The sequence below is a fragment of the Microcebus murinus genome, unplaced genomic scaffold, assembly GCF_040939455.1.
Source record: "Microcebus murinus isolate Inina unplaced genomic scaffold, M.murinus_Inina_mat1.0 scaf054_hap2_Mmur4.0, whole genome shotgun sequence".
Lineage (NCBI taxonomy): Eukaryota > Metazoa > Chordata > Mammalia > Primates > Cheirogaleidae > Microcebus > Microcebus murinus.
This window is the reverse complement of record NW_027439000.1, coordinates 52201-77455: the sequence shown is the minus strand read 5'-3', so window position 1 is coordinate 77455 and position 25255 is coordinate 52201. Positions and strand designations below refer to the sequence as shown.

The 25255-nt window shown below is 63.6% G+C and overlaps 7 non-coding genes across 7 annotated transcripts; all 7 read right to left on the bottom strand.

Annotated features, from left to right (window-relative positions):
* Positions 1–212: 212 nt before the first annotated feature.
* LOC142869054 (5S ribosomal RNA) lies at positions 213–331 on the bottom strand. The gene has a single exon (XR_012917856.1). It is a non-coding gene; the product is annotated as a 5S ribosomal RNA (ribosomal RNA).
* A 3504-nt stretch (positions 332–3835) lies between these two features.
* LOC142869071 (5S ribosomal RNA) lies at positions 3836–3954 on the bottom strand. Its single transcript, XR_012917873.1, has one exon. It is a non-coding gene; the product is annotated as a 5S ribosomal RNA (ribosomal RNA).
* Positions 3955–7464: 3510 nt separating this feature from the next.
* LOC142869053 (5S ribosomal RNA) lies at positions 7465–7583 on the bottom strand. The gene has a single exon (XR_012917855.1). It is a non-coding gene; the product is annotated as a 5S ribosomal RNA (ribosomal RNA).
* A 3504-nt stretch (positions 7584–11087) lies between these two features.
* Positions 11088–11206, bottom strand: LOC142869070 (5S ribosomal RNA). Its single transcript, XR_012917872.1, has one exon. It is a non-coding gene; the product is annotated as a 5S ribosomal RNA (ribosomal RNA).
* A 3509-nt stretch (positions 11207–14715) lies between these two features.
* LOC142869069 (5S ribosomal RNA) lies at positions 14716–14834 on the bottom strand. Its single transcript, XR_012917871.1, has one exon. It is a non-coding gene; the product is annotated as a 5S ribosomal RNA (ribosomal RNA).
* Positions 14835–18342: 3508 nt separating this feature from the next.
* LOC142869074 (5S ribosomal RNA) lies at positions 18343–18461 on the bottom strand. Its single transcript, XR_012917876.1, has one exon. It is a non-coding gene; the product is annotated as a 5S ribosomal RNA (ribosomal RNA).
* A 3502-nt stretch (positions 18462–21963) lies between these two features.
* Positions 21964–22082, bottom strand: LOC142869068 (5S ribosomal RNA). Its single transcript, XR_012917870.1, has one exon. It is a non-coding gene; the product is annotated as a 5S ribosomal RNA (ribosomal RNA).
* Between the last annotated feature and the right edge of the window lie 3173 nt (positions 22083–25255).

Sequence of the window (25255 nt, the reverse complement as noted above, 5' to 3'; positions counted from 1 at the left end):
CTGAGACCTGACAGTCCAGAAGCCACGCATGCTGCCGCGTGACGGCGGTGTCGCGGCTTGGGACAAGAGGAGGCCCCACGGTGCGGGCTGGGGCGCCAGGCACCGCGGCGGGCGCTGAGGGTGGGGGTGACCCCCGCCCCGGGCCGCCGCCTCGCTCCCAGAGAGGGGACAGAACAAGAGGCAAAACAAAAAAAAAAAAAAAAAAAAAAAGAAGCCTACGGCACCCGGTATTCCCAGGCGGTCTCCCATCCAAGTACTAACCAGGCCCGACCCTGCTTAGCTTCCGAGACCAGACGAGATCGGGCGCGTTCAGGGTGGTGTGGCCCTAGACGGCGGAGGGCGCCCCTGCCCCGCTCAAGAAGCCGAGCCTCTCTGCGCTTTCCCGCCGCCTCCTCCCGCCCCAGGCCCCGCGCCGGCGCTGACCCGCACCGGGCGGGCCTGTTGAGTTCACCGGCCGGGTCCGGCGGGCTCCGAGGGACGGGGGTGACAGGCGGGGTGGGGCGGGGCGGGCAGGGAGCGGCGGGCCGGGGTGGGGGGCTGTCTCTCTATACACACACACACACACACACACACACTCACACTCACACTCACTCACTCACACTCACACAAGATGCGCCTCCACGGCTGGACTCGCCAAGGTGGAGACCTTCCAGCCCCCTTCCTCTCCTCGCCTGGCCCACCCCCAGCTCGTGGCCGCCCCCGCCGCCGCCGCCGATTGCGCACGCGCGGGTCGCCCGCCCTTTGACCCCAGGCAGGGGCCGCCCTCCCCGACAACCCCTTTCAGCTGCGCCCCCCACCCTGTGGGTGGGCTGCCGCCTATTCCCCCGGGCCCGGGCTGGGGCACAGCGCATGGGGGAGGGGAGCGAGTGTATGGGGCGTCTCTCTCTCTCTCTAGGGATGTGTCCCATGGGTGGGGTGGCGTGGTTAGTGGGGCGCTGAAGAAATCAGTCCCCTCCATCTCCTACCTCTGGAAAACGCCCAAGCCCTTGGAGAACTGCCGGCAACGCGACCGTGGGGGCCGGGACCCTCCTCTGTGTCCTCCTGTGGCCCAGTCCAAGGGGCCTGGGCCTGGCCGGGGCTGCATTGGACCCCGACCCCCCTGGCGTGTGGACTCGCTAAAAATCGGCGATTAGATATTGGATTCCAGCTTCATTGAGGTCATTTCACTAATGAGTGCACCGGAAAGAGTTTCCTAATCCATCTGTGAGGGTGGCAACTGAAAGAGAATTTTAAAGCTGACAGAATAGGCGAGGAAAGGCATAGGAGATTTCCACACCCAGTAAGGAAGCCTTTCCTGAAATGGAAGAAAGAAACGAGCAAACAGAGACACCGGTAGCCCGCCAGGATCAGAGTCTGCCCCCGAGAGAAAGTACCCTGACCAGGTTCACCCGTGGGTGGGTGGCGAGCTAGCGGCATTCAGAAGAGCGAGGCCCGCAGTCTGTGCAGAAGACACCTGCACTCGGGTGTGTGTGGCGGCACGATTCCCAAGCAGCTCCAGATGTTAAGCCAAGGAGAAGCCAGGGAGTTCCCAACGCCCCAGGTGTCCTCAGCCCACGACTGGCTGCTGGGGGAATGCGAAGCCCGGCTCCTTGTCTCAGAGCGGGACAACCAGGAGGTGTGACGTACACCCCGGGGTTCCCAGGAGGATCAGGCTGAAGCTGGGACTTGGCCTGAAAGTGTCCCCTCGCACGGCCACCCCCTTCCCCTTCCTGCTCCTCTACTCCTGGTGCCCCTCCATCCAGGGGCCAGACCTTAAAGAGTCACCCGCAAGAGAATCCTGGTCCCAAAGGAGCCTTCTGGGGGACCCGTGCTGAGAGAGGTTGTGGGCATGGCCCGCTGGGGCTCTGCCCGACCCAGGGCTGAGAGATGCAACCTCCCAGCTCTGGGTCCCTGCAGGGGAAGCGTTGGCAAGCACAGGGCCAGTCCTCCAAAGGCCCAGGTGCAGGGAGCCCAGGCCAAGCAGCCTGTGGAAGAAGCCACCCCGGGAACACGACTGCAGGCCACGGCCCTTCCCACCTCCTCCTCCTCCTCCTCCTCCTGCTCCTCCACCCCCCCCGACCACCCACCCCCACCCCCGACATGGCGCAGGGCTCAGAGACACCTCAGACACTTGCTACCCAAAGTGCAAAGGGCATCAGTTGCTCCTCCAAACCCCCCCCCGCCCAGCAGACCGCGTTGTCCAGCCAGCCCCCGGGCCTCCCTGGGGTGCCCAGCACAAAAGTGCAGACAACCACCGGACCCTCAATCTCAGTTTTCGGATGTTTTTGCCACTCTAAGGACCCGCAGGCCATCTGGGCCTTCTGGCAGGACAGAGAGCCCCGGAATCCGACGTGGAGAGCTGGGTGTACGTCCCCACGAGGAGGCGGTCCCCACCTCCGCGGCTCTCCCCTTGCGGGGGGGGAAAGCAGCCACGGGGCCTCAGAGAAGACACCAGGCTGGGCGCCCGCCCCACAGTGGGGGCACGTCCCCCGCAGGCCACTTAGCGACGGCCGCCGGCCGGCGGACGGTTGGGTGGCGCGAGACGCTGCGGCCGCCCTGCTACCGGGTTCCTGGGAGGGCGTCCTGGAACCAGCGTCCACACCAAGCCCTTGGAAGGCCCAGGCGACGGAGGAGCCCCGTCAGGCAGGGGCCGAGGACGGTGACGGCCCGGGCGGGGAGGAGCGTGTCAGGCAGGGGCAGAGGACGGTGACAGGTGACAGGCCGGGCGGGAAGGAGTCAGTCAGGCAGGGGCCGAGGAGGAGACGGGGCTGGGTAAGGGTTAGGGTTAGAGTCAGGGCACAAGTCACAATCGCAAAGACCTGGAAGCGACCCGAGTGCCCATCGACCCACGAGTGCGTAAATGAAATGTGGCGCGTGGACACCACGGAGTGCTATTCAGCTAGGAGGAGCAGCGGTGAGAGGGCACCTCTCGTGGTTCTCCTGGCCAGAGCTGGAACCCGTTCCAGTAAGCCAGGTAGCCCAAGAATGGACACACGAGCACCACGTGCTCGCGCTCACCAGCAAATGGGTACGAACCGACGGACACCCAAGTGGACACAGAGGAATCACCTTCATCGGGTGGGTGTCGGGCGGGTGGGGGGAGGGGATGGGCATACACCTCCATTAGGAATGGGGTGGGTGCGCACCGACTGGGGGATGGGCGCACTTGAGGCTCTGACCCGAGGGGGGAGGCTGGGAGAGGGCAACGTACCCGACCTTAACATTGGTACCCCCACAATACGCTGGAACAACATCAGAGGTTAATGAATAAGAACACAGGGGGGAGGGGGGCACGGGCAACACATGTCACCTTAATACTTGGACTCCCATCATCTGCTTGAAAAGAGAGAGAAAAGAAAATACAATCATAGAGATAAGAGACACTTTTTAAACATAATGAATCCGAAGAGAAAAGTAAAAGGAGGCCTGTGGGGCAGGTCTGGGTGTGACTCCGGATCCCCCAACATCAGGTGCCACCACCAAAGATTCCTACGTGTAGCCCATAGAACCCCAAAAGCAACGGGACGAGTTCTGGTCACATACTCCCTCAAAATGACATCCTGGCCTTCTTCTGGAACTCCCTCCCCTCTCAGACTCTCAAGGTTTCCTCCAGCGTGTCGGTTCCCACGGAGCAGACCTTTGGTCTGAGACCTGACAGTCCAGAAGCCACGCATGCTGCCGCGTGACGGCGGTGTCGCGGCTTGGGACAAGAGGAGGCCCCACGGTGCGGGCTGGGGCGCCAGGCACCGCGGCGGGCGCTGAGGGTGGGGGTGACCCCCGCCCCGGGCCGCCGCCTCGCTCCCAGAGAGGGGACAGAACAAGAGGCAAAACAAAAAAAAAAAAAAAAAAAAGAAGAAGCCTACGGCACCCGGTATTCCCAGGCGGTCTCCCATCCAAGTACTAACCAGGCCCGACCCTGCTTAGCTTCTGAGACCAGACGAGATCGGGCGCGTTCAGGGTGGTGTGGCCCTAGACGGCGGAGGGCGCCCCTGCCCCGCTCAAGAAGCCGAGCCTCTCTGCGCTTTCCCGCCGCCTCCTCCCGCCCCAGGCCCCGCGCCGGCGCTGACCCGCACCGGGCGGGCCTGTTGAGTTCACCGGCCGGGTCCGGCGGGCTCCGAGGGACGGGGGTGACAGGCGGGGTGGGGCGGGGCGGGCAGGGAGCGGCGGGCCGGGGTGGGGGGCTGTCTCTCTATACACACACACACACACACACACACACTCACACTCACACTCACTCACTCACACTCACACAAGATGCGCCTCCACGGCTGGACTCGCCAAGGTGGAGACCTTCCAGCCCCCTTCCTCTCCTCGCCTGGCCCACCCCCAGCTCGTGGCCGCCCCCGCCGCCGCCCGCCGATTGCGCACGCGCGGGTCGCCCGCCCTTTGACCCCAGGCAGGGGCCGCCCTCCCCGACAACCCCTTTCAGCTGCGCCCCCCACCCTGTGGGTGGGCTGCCGCCTATTCCCCCGGGCCCGGGCTGGGGCACAGCGCATGGGGGAGGGGAGCGAGTGTATGGGGCGTCTCTCTCTCTCTCTAGGGATGTGTCCCATGGGTGGGGTGGCGTGGTTAGTGGGGCGCTGAAGAAATCAGTCCCCTCCATCTCCTACCTCTGGAAAACGCCCAAGCCCTTGGAGAACTGCCGGCAACGCGACCGTGGGGGCCGGGACCCTCCTCTGTGTCCTCCTGTGGCCCAGTCCAAGGGGCCTGGGCCTGGCCGGGGCTGCATTGGACCCCGACCCCCCTGGCGTGTGGACTCGCTAAAAATCGGCGATTAGATATTGGATTCCAGCTTCATTGAGGTCATTTCACTAATGAGTGCACCGGAAAGAGTTTCCTAATCCATCTGTGAGGGTGGCAACTGAAAGAGAATTTTAAAGCTGACAGAATAGGCGAGGAAAGGCATAGGAGATTTCCACACCCAGTAAGGAAGCCTTTCCCGAAATGGAAGAAAGAAACGAGCAAACAGAGACACCGGTAGCCCGCCAGGATCAGAGTCTGCCCCCGAGAGAAAGTACCCTGACCAGGTTCACCCGTGGGTGGGTGGCGAGCTAGCGGCATTCAGAAGAGCGAGGCCCGCAGTCTGTGCAGAAGACACCTGCACTCGGGTGTGTGTGGCGGCGCGATTCCCAAGCAGCTCCAGATGTTAAGCCAAGGAGAAGCCAGGGAGTTCCCAACGCCCCAGGTGTCCTCAGCCCACGACTGGCTGCTGGGGGAATGCGAAGCCCGGCTCCTTGTCTCAGAGCGGGACAACCAGGAGGTGTGACGTACACCCCGGGGTTCCCAGGAGGATCAGGCTGAAGCTGGGACTTGGCCTGAAAGTGTCCCCTCGCACGGCCACCCCCTTCCCCTTCCTGCTCCTCTACTCCTGGTGCCCCTCCATCCAGGGGCCAGACCTTAAAGAGTCACCCGCAAGAGAATCCTGGTCCCAAAGGAGCCTTCTGGGGGACCCGTGCTGAGAGAGGTTGTGGGCATGGCCCGCTGGGGCTCTGCCCGACCCAGGGCTGAGAGATGCAACCCCCCAGCTCTGGGTCCCTGCAGGGGAAGCGTTGGCAAGCACAGGGCCAGTCCTCCAAAGGCCCAGGTGCAGGGAGCCCAGGCCAAGCAGCCTGTGGAAGAAGCCACCCCGGGAACACGACTGCAGGCCACGGCCCTTCCCACCTCCTCCTCCTCCTCCTCCTCCTGCTCCTCCACCCCCCCCCCCCGACCTCCCACCCCCACCCCCGACATGGCGCAGGGCTCAGAGACACCTCAGACACTTGCTACCCAAAGTGCAAAGGGCATCAGTTGCTCCTCCAAACCCCCCCCCCGCCCAGCAGACCGCGTTGTCCAGCCAGCCCCCGGGCCTCCCTGGGGTGCCCAGCACAAAAGTGCAGACAACCACCGGACCCTCAATCTCAGTTTTCGGATGTTTTTGCCACTCTAAGGACCCGCAGGCCAGCTGGGCCTTCTGGCAGGACAGAGAGCCCCGGAATCCGACGTGGAGAGCTGGGTGTACGTCCCCACGAGGAGGCGGTCCCCACCTCCGCGGCTCTCCCCTTGCGGGGGGGGAAAAGCAGCCACGGGGCCTCAGAGAAGACACCAGGCTGGGCGCCCGCCCCACAGTGGGGGCACGTCCCCCGCAGGCCACTTAGCGACGGCCGCCGGCCGGCGGACGGTTGGGTGGCGCGAGACGCTGCGGCCGCCCTGCTACCGGGTTCCTGGGAGGGCGTCCTGGAACCAGCGTCCACACCAAGCCCTTGGAAGGCCCAGGCGACGGAGGAGCCCCGTCAGGCAGGGGCCGAGGACGGTGACGGCCCGGGCGGGGAGGAGCGTGTCAGGCAGGGGCAGAGGACGGTGACAGGTGACAGGCCGGGCGGGAAGGAGTCAGTCAGGCAGGGGCCGAGGAGGAGACGGGGCTGGGTAAGGGTTAGGGTTAGAGTCAGGGCACAAGTCACAATCGCAAAGACCTGGAAGCGACCCGAGTGCCCATCGACCCACGAGTGCGTAAATGAAATGTGGCGCGTGGACACCACGGAGTGCTATTCAGCTAGGAGGAGCAGCGGTGAGAGGGCACCTCTCGTGGTTCTCCTGGCCAGAGCTGGAACCCGTTCCAGTAAGCCAGGTAGCCCAAGAATGGACACACGAGCACCACGTGCTCGCGCTCACCAGCAAATGGGTACGAACCGACGGACACCCAAGTGGACACAGAGGAATCACCTTCATCGGGTGGGTGTCGGGCGGGTGGGGGGAGGGGATGGGCATACACCTCCATTAGGAATGGGGTGGGTGCGCACCGACTGGGGGATGGGCGCACTTGAGGCTCTGACCCGAGGGGGGAGGCTGGGAGAGGGCAACGTACCCGACCTTAACATTGGTACCCCCACAATACGCTGGAACAACATCAGAGGTTAATGAATAAGAACACAGGGGGGAGGGGGGCACGGGCAACACATGTCACCTTAATACTTGGACTCCCATCATCTGCTTGAAAAGAGAGAGAAAAGAAAATGCAATCATAGAGATAAGAGACACTTTTTAAACATAATGAATCCGAAGAGAAAAGTAAAAGGAGGCCTGTGGGGCAGGTCTGGGTGTGACTCCGGATCCCCCAACATCAGGTGCCACCACCAAAGATTCCTACGTGTAGCCCATAGAACCCCAAAAGCAACGGGACGAGTTCTGGTCACATACTCCCTCAAAATGACATCCTGGCCTTCTTCTGGAACTCCCTCCCCTCTCAGACTCTCAAGGTTTCCTCCAGCGTGTCGGTTCCCACGGAGCAGACCTTTGGTCTGAGACCTGACAGTCCAGAAGCCACGCATGCTGCCGCGTGACGGCGGTGTCGCGGCTTGGGACAAGAGGAGGCCCCACGGTGCGGGCTGGGGCGCCAGGCACCGCGGCGGGCGCTGAGGGTGGGGGTGACCCCCGCCCCGGGCCGCCGCCTCGCTCCCAGAGAGGGGACAGAACAAGAGGCAAAACAAAAAAAAAAAAAAAAAAAAAAGAAGCCTACGGCACCCGGTATTCCCAGGCGGTCTCCCATCCAAGTACTAACCAGGCCCGACCCTGCTTAGCTTCCGAGACCAGACGAGATCGGGCGCGTTCAGGGTGGTGTGGCCCTAGACGGCGGAGGGCGCCCCTGCCCCGCTCAAGAAGCCGAGCCTCTCTGCGCTTTCCCGCCGCCTCCTCCCGCCCCAGGCCCCGCGCCAGCGCTGACCCGCACCGGGCGGGCCTGTTGAGTTCACCGGCCGGGTCCGGCGGGCTCTGAGGGACGGGGGTGACAGGCGGGGTGGGGCGGGGCGGGCAGGGAGCGGCGGGCCGGGGTGGGGGGCTGTCTCTCTATACACACACACACACACACACACACACTCACACTCACACTCACTCACTCACACTCACACAAGATGCGCCTCCACGGCTGGACTCGCCAAGGTGGAGACCTTCCAGCCCCCTTCCTCTCCTCGCCTGGCCCACCCCCAGCTCGTGGCCGCCCCCGCCGCCGCCGCCGATTGCGCACGCGCGGGTCGCCCGCCCTTTGACCCCAGGCAGGGGCCGCCCTCCCCGACAACCCCTTTCAGCTGCGCCCCCCACCCTGTGGGTGGGCTGCCGCCTATTCCCCCGGGCCCGGGCTGGGGCACAGCGCATGGGGGAGGGGAGCGAGTGTATGGGGCGTCTCTCTCTCTCTCTAGGGATGTGTCCCATGGGTGGGGTGGCGTGGTTAGTGGGGCGCTGAAGAAATCAGTCCCCTCCATCTCCTACCTCTGGAAAACGCCCAAGCCCTTGGAGAACTGCCGGCAACGCGACCGTGGGGGCCGGGACCCTCCTCTGTGTCCTCCTGTGGCCCAGTCCAAGGGGCCTGGGCCTGGCCGGGGCTGCATTGGACCCCGACCCCCCTGGCGTGTGGACTCGCTAAAAATCGGCGATTAGATATTGGATTCCAGCTTCATTGAGGTCATTTCACTAATGAGTGCACCGGAAAGAGTTTCCTAATCCATCTGTGAGGGTGGCAACTGAAAGAGAATTTTAAAGCTGACAGAATAGGCGAGGAAAGGCATAGGAGATTTCCACACCCAGTAAGGAAGCCTTTCCCGAAATGGAAGAAAGAAACGAGCAAACAGAGACACCGGTAGCCCGCCAGGATCAGAGTCTGCCCCCGAGAGAAAGTACCCTGACCAGGTTCACCCGTGGGTGGGTGGCGAGCTAGCGGCATTCAGAAGAGCGAGGCCCGCAGTCTGTGCAGAAGACACCTGCACTCGGGTGTGTGTGGCGGCACGATTCCCAAGCAGCTCCAGATGTTAAGCCAAGGAGAAGCCAGGGAGTTCCCAACGCCCCAGGTGTCCTCAGCCCACGACTGGCTGCTGGGGGAATGCGAAGCCCGGCTCCTTGTCTCAGAGCGGGACAACCAGGAGGTGTGACGTACACCCCGGGGTTCCCAGGAGGATCAGGCTGAAGCTGGGACTTGGCCTGAAAGTGTCCCCTCGCACGGCCACCCCCTTCCCCTTCCTGCTCCTCTACTCCTGGTGCCCCTCCATCCAGGGGCCAGACCTTAAAGAGTCACCCGCAAGAGAATCCTGGTCCCAAAGGAGCCTTCTGGGGGACCCGTGCTGAGAGAGGTTGTGGGCATGGCCCGCTGGGGCTCTGCCCGACCCAGGGCTGAGAGATGCAACCTCCCAGCTCTGGGTCCCTGCAGGGGAAGCGTTGGCAAGCACAGGGCCAGTCCTCCAAAGGCCCAGGTGCAGGGAGCCCAGGCCAAGCAGCCTGTGGAAGAAGCCACCCCGGGAACACGACTGCAGGCCACGGCCCTTCCCACCTCCTCCTCCTCCTCCTCCTCCTGCTCCTCCACCCCCCCCGACCTCCCACCCCCACCCCCGACATGGCGCAGGGCTCAGAGACACCTCAGACACTTGCTACCCAAAGTGCAAAGGGCATCAGTTGCTCCTCCAAACCCCCCCCCGCCCAGCAGACCGCGTTGTCCAGCCAGCCCCCGGGCCTCCCTGGGGTGCCCAGCACAAAAGTGCAGACAACCACCGGACCCTCAATCTCAGTTTTCGGATGTTTTTGCCACTCTAAGGACCCGCAGGCCATCTGGGCCTTCTGGCAGGACAGAGAGCCCCGGAATCCGACGTGGAGAGCTGGGTGTATGTCCCCACGAGGAGGCGGTCCCCACCTCCGCGGCTCTCCCCTTGCGGGGGGGGAAAGCAGCCACGGGGCCTCAGAGAAGACACCAGGCTGGGCGCCCGCCCCACAGTGGGGGCACGTCCCCCGCAGGCCACTTAGCGACGGCCGCCGGCCGGCGGACGGTTGGGTGGCGCGAGACGCTGCGGCCGCCCTGCTACCGGGTTCCTGGGAGGGCGTCCTGGAACCAGCGTCCACACCAAGCCCTTGGAAGGCCCAGGCGACGGAGGAGCCCCGTCAGGCAGGGGCCGAGGACGGTGACGGCCCGGGCGGGGAGGAGCGTGTCAGGCAGGGGCAGAGGACGGTGACAGGTGACAGGCCGGGCGGGAAGGAGTCAGTCAGGCAGGGGCCGAGGAGGAGACGGGGCTGGGTAAGGGTTAGGGTTAGAGTCAGGGCACAAGTCACAATCGCAAAGACCTGGAAGCGACCCGAGTGCCCATCGACCCACGAGTGCGTAAATGAAATGTGGCGCGTGGACACCACGGAGTGCTATTCAGCTAGGAGGAGCAGCGGTGAGAGGGCACCTCTCGTGGTTCTCCTGGCCAGAGCTGGAACCCGTTCCAGTAAGCCAGGTAGCCCAAGAATGGACACACGAGCACCACGTGCTCGCGCTCACCAGCAAATGGGTACGAACCGACGGACACCCAAGTGGACACAGAGGAATCACCTTCATCGGGTGGGTGTCGGGCGGGTGGGGGGAGGGGATGGGCATACACCTCCATTAGGAATGGGGTGGGTGCGCACCGACTGGGGGATGGGCGCACTTGAGGCTCTGACCCGAGGGGGGAGGCTGGGAGAGGGCAACGTACCCGACCTTAACATTGGTACCCCCACAATACGCTGGAACAACATCAGAGGTTAATGAATAAGAACACAGGGGGGAGGGGGGCACGGGCAACACATGTCACCTTAATACTTGGACTCCCATCATCTGCTTGAAAAGAGAGAGAAAAGAAAATACAATCATAGAGATAAGAGACACTTTTTAAACATAATGAATCCGAAGAGAAAAGTAAAAGGAGGCCTGTGGGGCAGGTCTGGGTGTGACTCCGGATCCCCCAACATCAGGTGCCACCACCAAAGATTCCTACGTGTAGCCCATAGAACCCCAAAAGCAACGGGACGAGTTCTGGTCACATACTCCCTCAAAATGACATCCTGGCCTTCTTCTGGAACTCCCTCCCCTCTCAGACTCTCAAGGTTTCCTCCAGCGTGTCGGTTCCCACGGAGCAGACCTTTGGTCTGAGACCTGACAGTCCAGAAGCCACGCATGCTGCCACGTGACGGCGGTGTCGCGGCTTGGGACAAGAGGAGGCCCCACGGTGCGGGCTGGGGCGCCAGGCACCGCGGCGGGCGCTGAGGGTGGGGGTGACCCCCGCCCCGGGCCGCCGCCTCGCTCCCAGAGAGGGGACAGAACAAGAGGCAAAACAAAAAAAAAAAAAAAAAAAAGAAGAAGCCTACGGCACCCGGTATTCCCAGGCGGTCTCCCATCCAAGTACTAACCAGGCCCGACCCTGCTTAGCTTCTGAGACCAGACGAGATCGGGCGCGTTCAGGGTGGTGTGGCCCTAGACGGCGGAGGGCGCCCCTGCCCCGCTCAAGAAGCCGAGCCTCTCTGCGCTTTCCCGCCGCCTCCTCCCGCCCCAGGCCCCGCGCCGGCGCTGACCCGCACCGGGCGGGCCTGTTGAGTTCACCGGCCGGGTCCGGCGGGCTCTGAGGGACGGGGGTGACAGGCGGGGTGGGGCGGGGCGGGCAGGGAGCGGCGGGCCGGGGTGGGGGGCTGTCTCTCTATACACACACACACACACACACACACACTCACACTCACACTCACTCACTCACACTCACACAAGATGCGCCTCCACGGCTGGACTCGCCAAGGTGGAGACCTTCCAGCCCCCTTCCTCTCCTCGCCTGGCCCACCCCCAGCTCGTGGCCGCCCCCGCCGCCGCCGCCGATTGCGCACGCGCGGGTCGCCCGCCCTTTGACCCCAGGCAGGGGCCGCCCTCCCCGACAACCCCTTTCAGCTGCGCCCCCCACCCTGTGGGTGGGCTGCCGCCTATTCCCCCGGGCCCGGGCTGGGGCACAGCGCATGGGGGAGGGGAGCGAGTGTATGGGGCGTCTCTCTCTCTCTCTAGGGATGTGTCCCATGGGTGGGGTGGCGTGGTTAGTGGGGCGCTGAAGAAATCAGTCCCCTCCATCTCCTACCTCTGGAAAACGCCCAAGCCCTTGGAGAACTGCCGGCAACGCGACCGTGGGGGCCGGGACCCTCCTCTGTGTCCTCCTGTGGCCCAGTCCAAGGGGCCTGGGCCTGGCCGGGGCTGCATTGGACCCCGACCCCCCTGGCGTGTGGACTCGCTAAAAATCGGCGATTAGATATTGGATTCCAGCTTCATTGAGGTCATTTCACTAATGAGTGCACCGGAAAGAGTTTCCTAATCCATCTGTGAGGGTGGCAACTGAAAGAGAATTTTAAAGCTGACAGAATAGGCGAGGAAAGGCATAGGAGATTTCCACACCCAGTAAGGAAGCCTTTCCCGAAATGGAAGAAAGAAACGAGCAAACAGAGACACCGGTAGCCCGCCAGGATCAGAGTCTGCCCCCGAGAGAAAGTACCCTGACCAGGTTCACCCGTGGGTGGGTGGCGAGCTAGCGGCATTCAGAAGAGCGAGGCCCGCAGTCTGTGCAGAAGACACCTGCACTCGGGTGTGTGTGGCGGCGCGATTCCCAAGCAGCTCCAGATGTTAAGCCAAGGAGAAGCCAGGGAGTTCCCAACGCCCCAGGTGTCCTCAGCCCACGACTGGCTGCTGGGGGAATGCGAAGCCCGGCTCCTTGTCTCAGAGCGGGACAACCAGGAGGTGTGACGTACACCCCGGGGTTCCCAGGAGGATCAGGCTGAAGCTGGGACTTGGCCTGAAAGTGTCCCCTCGCACGGCCACCCCCTTCCCCTTCCTGCTCCTCTACTCCTGGTGCCCCTCCATCCAGGGGCCAGACCTTAAAGAGTCACCCGCAAGAGAATCCTGGTCCCAAAGGAGCCTTCTGGGGGACCCGTGCTGAGAGAGGTTGTGGGCATGGCCCGCTGGGGCTCTGCCCGACCCAGGGCTGAGAGATGCAACCCCCCAGCTCTGGGTCCCTGCAGGGGAAGCGTTGGCAAGCACAGGGCCAGTCCTCCAAAGGCCCAGGTGCAGGGAGCCCAGGCCAAGCAGCCTGTGGAAGAAGCCACCCCGGGAACACGACTGCAGGCCACGGCCCTTCCCACCTCCTCCTCCTCCTCCTCCTCCTGCTCCTCCACCCCCCCCCCCGACCTCCCACCCCCACCCCCGACATGGCGCAGGGCTCAGAGACACCTCAGACACTTGCTACCCAAAGTGCAAAGGGCATCAGTTGCTCCTCCAAACCCCCCCCCCGCCCAGCAGACCGCGTTGTCCAGCCAGCCCCCGGGCCTCCCTGGGGTGCCCAGCACAAAAGTGCAGACAACCACCGGACCCTCAATCTCAGTTTTCGGATGTTTTTGCCACTCTAAGGACCCGCAGGCCAGCTGGGCCTTCTGGCAGGACAGAGAGCCCCGGAATCCGACGTGGAGAGCTGGGTGTACGTCCCCACGAGGAGGCGGTCCCCACCTCCGCGGCTCTCCCCTTGCGGGGGGGGAAAAGCAGCCACGGGGCCTCAGAGAAGACACCAGGCTGGGCGCCCGCCCCACAGTGGGGGCACGTCCCCCGCAGGCCACTTAGCGACGGCCGCCGGCCGGCGGACGGTTGGGTGGCGCGAGACGCTGCGGCCGCCCTGCTACCGGGTTCCTGGGAGGGCGTCCTGGAACCAGCGTCCACACCAAGCCCTTGGAAGGCCCAGGCGACGGAGGAGCCCCGTCAGGCAGGGGCCGAGGACGGTGACGGCCCGGGCGGGGAGGAGCGTGTCAGGCAGGGGCAGAGGACGGTGACAGGTGACAGGCCGGGCGGGAAGGAGTCAGTCAGGCAGGGGCCGAGGAGGAGACGGGGCTGGGTAAGGGTTAGGGTTAGAGTCAGGGCACAAGTCACAATCGCAAAGACCTGGAAGCGACCCGAGTGCCCATCGACCCACGAGTGCGTAAATGAAATGTGGCGCGTGGACACCACGGAGTGCTATTCAGCTAGGAGGAGCAGCGGTGAGAGGGCACCTCTCGTGGTTCTCCTGGCCAGAGCTGGAACCCGTTCCAGTAAGCCAGGTAGCCCAAGAATGGACACACGAGCACCACGTGCTCGCGCTCACCAGCAAATGGGTACGAACCGACGGACACCCAAGTGGACACAGAGGAATCACCTTCATCGGGTGGGTGTCGGGCGGGTGGGGGGAGGGGATGGGCATACACCTCCATTAGGAATGGGGTGGGTGCGCACCGACTGGGGGATGGGCGCACTTGAGGCTCTGACCCGAGGGGGGAGGCTGGGAGAGGGCAACGTACCCGACCTTAACATTGGTACCCCCACAATACGCTGGAACAACATCAGAGGTTAATGAATAAGAACACAGGGGGGAGGGGGGCACGGGCAACACATGTCACCTTAATACTTGGACTCCCATCATCTGCTTGAAAAGAGAGAGAAAAGAAAATGCAATCATAGAGATAAGAGACACTTTTTAAACATAATGAATCCGAAGAGAAAAGTAAAAGGAGGCCTGTGGGGCAGGTCTGGGTGTGACTCCGGATCCCCCAACATCAGGTGCCACCACCAAAGATTCCTACGTGTAGCCCATAGAACCCCAAAAGCAACGGGACGAGTTCTGGTCACATACTCCCTCAAAATGACATCCTGGCCTTCTTCTGGAACTCCCTCCCCTCTCAGACTCTCAAGGTTTCCTCCAGCGTGTCGGTTCCCACGGAGCAGACCTTTGGTCTGAGACCTGACAGTCCAGAAGCCACGCATGCTGCCACGTGACGGCGGTGTCGCGGCTTGGGACAAGAGGAGGCCCCACGGTGCGGGCTGGGGCGCCAGGCACCGCGGCGGGCGCTGAGGGTGGGGGTGACCCCCGCCCCGGGCCGCCGCCTCGCTCCCAGAGAGGGGACAGAACAAGAGGCAAAACAAAAAAAAAAAAAAAAAAAAGAAGAAGCCTACGGCACCCGGTATTCCCAGGCGGTCTCCCATCCAAGTACTAACCAGGCCCGACCCTGCTTAGCTTCTGAGACCAGACGAGATCGGGCGCGTTCAGGGTGGTGTGGCCCTAGACGGCGGAGGGCGCCCCTGCCCCGCTCAAGAAGCCGAGCCTCTCTGCGCTTTCCCGCCGCCTCCTCCCGCCCCAGGCCCCGCGCCGGCGCTGACCCGCACCGGGCGGGCCTGTTGAGTTCACCGGCCGGGTCCGGCGGGCTCTGAGGGACGGGGGTGACAGGCGGGGTGGGGCGGGGCGGGCAGGGAGCGGCGGGCCGGGGTGGGGGGCTGTCTCTCTATACACACACACACACACACACACACACTCACACTCACACTCACTCACTCACACTCACACAAGATGCGCCTCCACGGCTGGACTCGCCAAGGTGGAGACCTTCCAGCCCCCTTCCTCTCCTCGCCTGGCCCACCCCCAGCTCGTGGCCGCCCCCGCCGCCGCCGCCGATTGCGCACGCGCGGGTCGCCCGCCCTTTGACCCCAGGCAGGGGCCGCCCTCCCCGACAACCCCTTTCAGCTGCGCCCCCCACCCTGTGGGTGGGCTGCCGCCTATTCCCCCGGGCCCGGGCTGGGGCACAGCGCATGGGGGAGGGGAGCGAGTGTATGGGGCGTCTCTCTCTCTCTCTAGGGATGTGTCCCATGGGTGGGGTGGCGTGGTTAGTGGGGCGCTGAAGAAATCAGTCCCCTCCATCTCCTACCTCTGGAAAACGCCCAAGCCCTTGGAGAACTGCCGGCAACGCGACCGTGGGGGCCGGGACCCTCCTCTGTGTCCTCCTGTGGCCCAGTCCAAGGGGCCTGGGCCTGGCCGGGGCTGCATTGGACCCCGACCCCCCTGGCGTGTGGACTCGCTAAAAATCGGCGATTAGATATTGGATTCCAGCTTCATTGAGGTCATTTCACTAATGAGTGCACCGGAAAGAGTTTCCTAATCCATCTGTGAGGGTGGCAACTGAAAGAGAATTTTAAAGCTGACAGAATAGGCGAGGAAAGGCATAGGAGATTTCCACACCCAGTAAGGAAGCCTTTCCCGAAATGGAAGAAAGAAACGAGCAAACAGAGACACCGGTAGCCCGCCAGGATCAGAGTCTGCCCCCGAGAGAAAGTACCCTGACCAGGTTCACCCGTGGGTGGGTGGCGAGCTAGCGGCATTCAGAAGAGCGAGGCCCGCAGTCTGTGCAGAAGACACCTGCACTCGGGTGTGTGTGGCGGCGCGATTCCCAAGCAGCTCCAGATGTTAAGCCAAGGAGAAGCCAGGGAGTTCCCAACGCCCCAGGTGTCCTCAGCCCACGACTGGCTGCTGGGGGAATGCGAAGCCCGGCTCCTTGTCTCAGAGCGGGACAACCAGGAGGTGTGACGTACACCCCGGGGTTCCCAGGAGGATCAGGCTGAAGCTGGGACTTGGCCTGAAAGTGTCCCCTCGCACGGCCACCCCCTTCCCCTTCCTGCTCCTCTACTCCTGGTGCCCCTCCATCCAGGGGCCAGACCTTAAAGAGTCACCCGCAAGAGAATCCTGGTCCCAAAGGAGCCTTCTGGGGGACCCGTGCTGAGAGAGGTTGTGGGCATGGCCCGCTGGGGCTCTGCCCGACCCAGGGCTGAGAGATGCAACCCCCCAGCTCTGGGTCCCTGCAGGGGAAGCGTTGGCAAGCACAGGGCCAGTCCTCCAAAGGCCCAGGTGCAGGGAGCCCAGGCCAAGCAGCCTGTGGAAGAAGCCACCCCGGGAACACGACTGCAGGCCACGGCCCTTCCCACCTCCTCCTCCTCCTCCTCCTCCTGCTCCTCCACCCCCCCCCCGACCTCCCACCCCCACCCCCGACATGGCGCAGGGCTCAGAGACACCTCAGACACTTGCTACCCAAAGTGCAAAGGGCATCAGTTGCTCCTCCAAACCCCCCCCCCGCCCAGCAGACCGCGTTGTCCAGCCAGCCCCCGGGCCTCCCTGGGGTGCCCAGCACAAAAGTGCAGACAACCACCGGACCCTCAATCTCAGTTTTCGGATGTTTTTGCCACTCTAAGGACCCGCAGGCCAGCTGGGCCTTCTGGCAGGACAGAGAGCCCCGGAATCCGACGTGGAGAGCTGGGTGTACGTCCCCACGAGGAGGCGGTCCCCACCTCCGCGGCTCTCCCCTTGCGGGGGGGGAAAAGCAGCCACGGGGCCTCAGAGAAGACACCAGGCTGGGCGCCCGCCCCACAGTGGGGGCACGTCCCCCGCAGGCCACTTAGCGACGGCCGCCGGCCGGCGGACGGTTGGGTGGCGCGAGACGCTGCGGCCGCCCTGCTACCGGGTTCCTGGGAGGGCGTCCTGGAACCAGCGTCCACACCAAGCCCTTGGAAGGCCCAGGCGACGGAGGAGCCCCGTCAGGCAGGGGCCGAGGACGGTGACGGCCCGGGCGGGGAGGAGCGTGTCAGGCAGGGGCAGAGGACGGTGACAGGTGACAGGCCGGGCGGGAAGGAGTCAGTCAGGCAGGGGCCGAGGAGGAGACGGGGCTGGGTAAGGGTTAGGGTTAGAGTCAGGGCACAAGTCACAATCGCAAAGACCTGGAAGCGACCCGAGTGCCCATCGACCCACGAGTGCGTAAATGAAATGTGGCGCGTGGACACCACGGAGTGCTATTCAGCTAGGAGGAGCAGCGGTGAGAGGGCACCTCTCGTGGTTCTCCTGGCCAGAGCTGGAACCCGTTCCAGTAAGCCAGGTAGCCCAAGAATGGACACACGAGCACCACGTGCTCGCGCTCACCAGCAAATGGGTACGAACCGACGGACACCCAAGTGGACACAGAGGAATCACCTTCATCGGGTGGGTGTCGGGCGGGTGGGGGGAGGGGATGGGCATACACCTCCATTAGGAATGGGGTGGGTGCGCACCGACTGGGGGATGGGCGCACTTGAGGCTCTGACCCGAGGGGGGAGGCTGGGAGAGGGCAACGTACCCGACCTTAACATTGGTACCCCCACAATACGCTGGAACAACATCAGAGGTTAATGAATAAGAACACAGGGGGGAGGGGGGCACGGGCAACACATGTCACCTTAATACTTGGACTCCCATCATCTGCTTGAAAAGAGAGAGAAAAGAAAATGCAATCATAGAGATAAGAGACACTTTTTAAACATAATGAATCCGAAGAGAAAAGTAAAAGGAGGCCTGTGGGGCAGGTCTGGGTGTGACTCCGGATCCCCCAACATCAGGTGCCACCACCAAAGATTCCTACGTGTAGCCCATAGAACCCCAAAAGCAACGGGACGAGTTCTGGTCACATACTCCCTCAAAATGACATCCTGGCCTTCTTCTGGAACTCCCTCCCCTCTCAGACTCTCAAGGTTTCCTCCAGCGTGTCGGTTCCCACGGAGCAGACCTTTGGTCTGAGACCTGACAGTCCAGAAGCCACGCATGCTGCCGCGTGACGGCGGTGTCGCGGCTTGGGACAAGAGGAGGCCCCACGGTGCGGGCTGGGGCGCCAGGCACCGCGGCGGGCGCTGAGGGTGGGGGTGACCCCCGCCCCGGGCCGCCGCCTCGCTCCCAGAGAGGGGACAGAACAAGAGGCAAAACAAAAAAAAAAAAAAAAAAAAAAAGAAGCCTACGGCACCCGGTATTCCCAGGCGGTCTCCCATCCAAGTACTAACCAGGCCCGACCCTGCTTAGCTTCTGAGACCAGACGAGATCGGGCACGTTCAGGGTGGTGTGGCCCTAGACGGCGGAGGGCGCCCCTGCCCCGCTCAAGAAGCCGAGCCTCTCTGCGCTTTCCCGCCGCCTCCTCCCGCCCCAGGCCCCGCGCCAGCGCTGACCCGCACCGGGCGGGCCTGTTGAGTTCACCGGCCGGGTCCGGCGGGCTCCGAGGGACGGGGGTGACAGGCGGGGTGGGGCGGGGCGGGCAGGGAGCGGCGGGCCGGGGTGGGGGGCTGTCTCTCTATACACACACACACACACACACACACACTCACACTCACACTCACTCACTCACACTCACACAAGATGCGCCTCCACGGCTGGACTCGCCAAGGTGGAGACCTTCCAGCCCCCTTCCTCTCCTCGCCTGGCCCACCCCCAGCTCGTGGCCGCCCCCGCCGCCGCCGCCGATTGCGCACGCGCGGGTCGCCCGCCCTTTGACCCCAGGCAGGGGCCGCCCTCCCCGACAACCCCTTTCAGCTGCGCCCCCCACCCTGTGGGTGGGCTGCCGCCTATTCCCCCGGGCCCGGGCTGGGGCACAGCGCATGGGGGAGGGGAGCGAGTGTATGGGGCGTCTCTCTCTCTCTCTAGGGATGTGTCCCATGGGTGGGGTGGCGTGGTTAGTGGGGCGCTGAAGAAATCAGTCCCCTCCATCTCCTACCTCTGGAAAACGCCCAAGCCCTTGGAGAACTGCCGGCAACGCGACCGTGGGGGCCGGGACCCTCCTCTGTGTCCTCCTGTGGCCCAGTCCAAGGGGCCTGGGCCTGGCCGGGGCTGCATTGGACCCCGACCCCCCTGGCGTGTGGACTCGCTAAAAATCGGCGATTAGATATTGGATTCCAGCTTCATTGAGGTCATTTCACTAATGAGTGCACCGGAAAGAGTTTCCTAATCCATCTGTGAGGGTGGCAACTGAAAGAGAATTTTAAAGCTGACAGAATAGGCGAGGAAAGGCATAGGAGATTTCCACACCCAGTAAGGAAGCCTTTCCCGAAATGGAAGAAAGAAACGAGCAAACAGAGACACCGGTAGCCCGCCAGGATCAGAGTCTGCCCCCGAGAGAAAGTACCCTGACCAGGTTCACCCGTGGGTGGGTGGCGAGCTAGCGGCATTCAGAAGAGCGAGGCCCGCAGTCTGTGCAGAAGACACCTGCACTCGGGTGTGTGTGGCGGCGCGATTCCCAAGCAGCTCCAGATGTTAAGCCAAGGAGAAGCCAGGGAGTTCCCAACGCCCCAGGTGTCCTCAGCCCACGACTGGCTGCTGGGGGAATGCGAAGCCCGGCTCCTTGTCTCAGAGCGGGACAACCAGGAGGTGTGACGTACACCCCGGGGTTCCCAGGAGGATCAGGCTGAAGCTGGGACTTGGCCTGAAAGTGTCCCCTCGCACGGCCACCCCCTTCCCCTTCCTGCTCCTCTACTCCTGGTGCCCCTCCATCCAGGGGCCAGACCTTAAAGAGTCACCCGCAAGAGAATCCTGGTCCCAAAGGAGCCTTCTGGGGGACCCGTGCTGAGAGAGGTTGTGGGCATGGCCCGCTGGGGCTCTGCCCGACCCAGGGCTGAGAGATGCAACCTCCCAGCTCTGGGTCCCTGCAGGGGAAGCGTTGGCAAGCACAGGGCCAGTCCTCCAAAGGCCCAGGTGCAGGGAGCCCAGGCCAAGCAGCCTGTGGAAGAAGCCACCCCGGGAACACGACTGCAGGCCACGGCCCTTCCCACCTCCTCCTCCTCCTCCTGCTCCTCCACCCCCCCCCCGACCTCCCACCCCCACCCCCGACATGGCGCAGGGCTCAGAGACACCTCAGACACTTGCTACCCAAAGTGCAAAGGGCATCAGTTGCTCCTCCAAACCCCCCCCCGCCCAGCAGACCGCGTTGTCCAGCCAGCCCCCGGGCCTCCCTGGGGTGCCCAGCACAAAAGTGCAGACAACCACCGGACCCTCAATCTCAGTTTTCGGATGTTTTTGCCACTCTAAGGACCCGCAGGCCAGCTGGGCCTTCTGGCAGGACAGAGAGCCCCGGAATCCGACGTGGAGAGCTGGGTGTACGTCCCCACGAGGAGGCGGTCCCCACCTCCGCGGCTCTCCCCTTGCGGGGGGGGGAAAAGCAGCCACGGGGCCTCAGAGAAGACACCAGGCTGGGCGCCCGCCCCACAGTGGGGGCACGTCCCCCGCAGGCCACTTAGCGACGGCCGCCGGCCGGCGGACGGTTGGGTGGCGCGAGACGCTGCGGCCGCCCTGCTACCGGGTTCCTGGGAGGGCGTCCTGGAACCAGCGTCCACACCAAGCCCTTGGAAGGCCCAGGCGACGGAGGAGCCCCGTCAGGCAGGGGCCGAGGACGGTGACGGCCCGGGCGGGGAGGAGCGTGTCAGGCAGGGGCAGAGGACGGTGACAGGTGACAGGCCGGGCGGGAAGGAGTCAGTCAGGCAGGGGCCGAGGAGGAGACGGGGCTGGGTAAGGGTTAGGGTTAGAGTCAGGGCACAAGTCACAATCGCAAAGACCTGGAAGCGACCCGAGTGCCCATCGACCCACGAGTGCGTAAATGAAATGTGGCGCGTGGACACCACGGAGTGCTATTCAGCTAGGAGGAGCAGCGGTGAGAGGGCACCTCTCGTGGTTCTCCTGGCCAGAGCTGGAACCCGTTCCAGTAAGCCAGGTAGCCCAAGAATGGACACACGAGCACCACGTGCTCGCGCTCACCAGCAAATGGGTACGAACCGACGGACACCCAAGTGGACACAGAGGAATCACCTTCATCGGGTGGGTGTCGGGCGGGTGGGGGGAGGGGATGGGCATACACCTCCATTAGGAATGGGGTGGGTGCGCACCGACTGGGGGATGGGCGCACTTGAGGCTCTGACCCGAGGGGGGAGGCTGGGAGAGGGCAACGTACCCGACCTTAACATTGGTACCCCCACAATACGCTGGAACAACATCAGAGGTTAATGAATAAGAACACAGGGGGGAGGGGGGCACGGGCAACACATGTCACCTTAATACTTGGACTCCCATCATCTGCTTGAAAAGAGAGAGAAAAGAAAATGCAATCATAGAGATAAGAGACACTTTTTAAACATAATGAATCCGAAGAGAAAAGTAAAAGGAGGCCTGTGGGGCAGGTCTGGGTGTGACTCCGGATCCCCCAACATCAGGTGCCACCACCAAAGATTCCTACGTGTAGCCCATAGAACCCCAAAAGCAACGGGACGAGTTCTGGTCACATACTCCCTCAAAATGACATCCTGGCCTTCTTCTGGAACTCCCTCCCCTCTCAGACTCTCAAGGTTTCCTCCAGCGTGTCGGTTCCCACGGAGCAGACCTTTGGTCTGAGACCTGACAGTCCAGAAGCCACGCATGCTGCCGCGTGACGGCGGTGTCGCGGCTTGGGACAAGAGGAGGCCCCACGGTGCGGGCTGGGGCGCCAGGCACCGCGGCGGGCGCTGAGGGTGGGGGTGACCCCCGCCCCGGGCCGCCGCCTCGCTCCCAGAGAGGGGACAGAACAAGAGGCAAAACAAAAAAAAAAAAAAAAAAAAGAAGAAGCCTACGGCACCCGGTATTCCCAGGCGGTCTCCCATCCAAGTACTAACCAGGCCCGACCCTGCTTAGCTTCTGAGACCAGACGAGATCGGGCGCGTTCAGGGTGGTGTGGCCCTAGACGGCGGAGGGCGCCCCTGCCCCGCTCAAGAAGCCGAGCCTCTCTGCGCTTTCCCGCCGCCTCCTCCCGCCCCAGGCCCCGCGCCGGCGCTGACCCGCACCGGGCGGGCCTGTTGAGTTCACCGGCCGGGTCCGGCGGGCTCCGAGGGACGGGGGTGACAGGCGGGGTGGGGCGGGGCGGGCAGGGAGCGGCGGGCCGGGGTGGGGGGCTGTCTCTCTATACACACACACACACACACACACACACTCACACTCACACTCACTCACTCACACTCACACAAGATGCGCCTCCACGGCTGGACTCGCCAAGGTGGAGACCTTCCAGCCCCCTTCCTCTCCTCGCCTGGCCCACCCCCAGCTCGTGGCCGCCCCCGCCGCCGCCGCCGATTGCGCACGCGCGGGTCGCCCGCCCTTTGACCCCAGGCAGGGGCCGCCCTCCCCGACAACCCCTTTCAGCTGCGCCCCCCACCCTGTGGGTGGGCTGCCGCCTATTCCCCCGGGCCCGGGCTGGGGCACAGCGCATGGGGGAGGGGAGCGAGTGTATGGGGCGTCTCTCTCTCTCTCTAGGGATGTGTCCCATGGGTGGGGTGGCGTGGTTAGTGGGGCGCTGAAGAAATCAGTCCCCTCCATCTCCTACCTCTGGAAAACGCCCAAGCCCTTGGAGAACTGCCGGCAACGCGACCGTGGGGGCCGGGACCCTCCTCTGTGTCCTCCTGTGGCCCAGTCCAAGGGGCCTGGGCCTGGCCGGGGCTGCATTGGACCCCGACCCCCCTGGCGTGTGGACTCGCTAAAAATCGGCGATTAGATATTGGATTCCAGCTTCATTGAGGTCATTTCACTAATGAGTGCACCGGAAAGAGTTTCCTAATCCATCTGTGAGGGTGGCAACTGAAAGAGAATTTTAAAGCTGACAGAATAGGCGAGGAAAGGCATAGGAGATTTCCACACCCAGTAAGGAAGCCTTTCCCGAAATGGAAGAAAGAAACGAGCAAACAGAGACACCGGTAGCCCGCCAGGATCAGAGTCTGCCCCCGAGAGAAAGTACCCTGACCAGGTTCACCCGTGGGTGGGTGGCGAGCTAGCGGCATTCAGAAGAGCGAGGCCCGCAGTCTGTGCAGAAGACACCTGCACTCGGGTGTGTGTGGCGGCGCGATTCCCAAGCAGCTCCAGATGTTAAGCCAAGGAGAAGCCAGGGAGTTCCCAACGCCCCAGGTGTCCTCAGCCCACGACTGGCTGCTGGGGGAATGCGAAGCCCGGCTCCTTGTCTCAGAGCGGGACAACCAGGAGGTGTGACGTACACCCCGGGGTTCCCAGGAGGATCAGGCTGAAGCTGGGACTTGGCCTGAAAGTGTCCCCTCGCACGGCCACCCCCTTCCCCTTCCTGCTCCTCTACTCCTGGTGCCCCTCCATCCAGGGGCCAGACCTTAAAGAGTCACCCGCAAGAGAATCCTGGTCCCAAAGGAGCCTTCTGGGGGACCCGTGCTGAGAGAGGTTGTGGGCATGGCCCGCTGGGGCTCTGCCCGACCCAGGGCTGAGAGATGCAACCCCCCAGCTCTGGGTCCCTGCAGGGGAAGCGTTGGCAAGCACAGGGCCAGTCCTCCAAAGGCCCAGGTGCAGGGAGCCCAGGCCAAGCAGCCTGTGGAAGAAGCCACCCCGGGAACACGACTGCAGGCCACGGCCCTTCCCACCTCCTCCTCCTCCTCCTCCTCCTGCTCCTCCACCCCCCCCCCCCGACCTCCCACCCCCACCCCCGACATGGCGCAGGGCTCAGAGACACCTCAGACACTTGCTACCCAAAGTGCAAAGGGCATCAGTTGCTCCTCCAAACCCCCCCCCCCGCCCAGCAGACCGCGTTGTCCAGCCAGCCCCCGGGCCTCCCTGGGGTGCCCAGCACAAAAGTGCAGACAACCACCGGACCCTCAATCTCAGTTTTCGGATGTTTTTGCCACTCTAAGGACCCGCAGGCCAGCTGGGCCTTCTGGCAGGACAGAGAGCCCCGGAATCCGACGTGGAGAGCTGGGTGTACGTCCCCACGAGGAGGCGGTCCCCACCTCCGCGGCTCTCCCCTTGCGGGGGGGGAAAAGCAGCCACGGGGCCTCAGAGAAGACACCAGGCTGGGCGCCCGCCCCACAGTGGGGGCACGTCCCCCGCAGGCCACTTAGCGACGGCCGCCGGCCGGCGGACGGTTGGGTGGCGCGAGACGCTGCGGCCGCCCTGCTACCGGGTTCCTGGGAGGGCGTCCTGGAACCAGCGTCCACACCAAGCCCTTGGAAGGCCCAGGCGACGGAGGAGCCCCGTCAGGCAGGGGCCGAGGACGGTGACGGCCCGGGCGGGGAGGAGCGTGTCAGGCAGGGGCAGAGGACGGTGACAGGTGACAGGCCGGGCGGGAAGGAGTCAGTCAGGCAGGGGCCGAGGAGGAGACGGGGCTGGGTAAGGGTTAGGGTTAGAGTCAGGGCACAAGTCACAATCGCAAAGACCTGGAAGCGACCCGAGTGCCCATCGACCCACGAGTGCGTAAATGAAATGTGGCGCGTGGACACCACGGAGTGCTATTCAGCTAGGAGGAGCAGCGGTGAGAGGGCACCTCTCGTGGTTCTCCTGGCCAGAGCTGGAACCCGTTCCAGTAAGCCAGGTAGCCCAAGAATGGACACACGAGCACCACGTGCTCGCGCTCACCAGCAAATGGGTACGAACCGACGGACACCCAAGTGGACACAGAGGAATCACCTTCATCGGGTGGGTGTCGGGCGGGTGGGGGGAGGGGATGGGCATACACCTCCATTAGGAATGGGGTGGGTGCGCACCGACTGGGGGATGGGCGCACTTGAGGCTCTGACCCGAGGGGGGAGGCTGGGAGAGGGCAACGTACCCGACCTTAACATTGGTACCCCCACAATACGCTGGAACAACATCAGAGGTTAATGAATAAGAACACAGGGGGGAGGGGGGCACGGGCAACACATGTCACCTTAATACTTGGACTCCCATCATCTGCTTGAAAAGAGAGAGAAAAGAAAATGCAATCATAGAGATAAGAGACACTTTTTAAACATAATGAATCCGAAGAGAAAAGTAAAAGGAGGCCTGTGGGGCAGGTCTGGGTGTGACTCCGGATCCCCCAACATCAGGTGCCACCACCAAAGATTCCTACGTGTAGCCCATAGAACCCCAAAAGC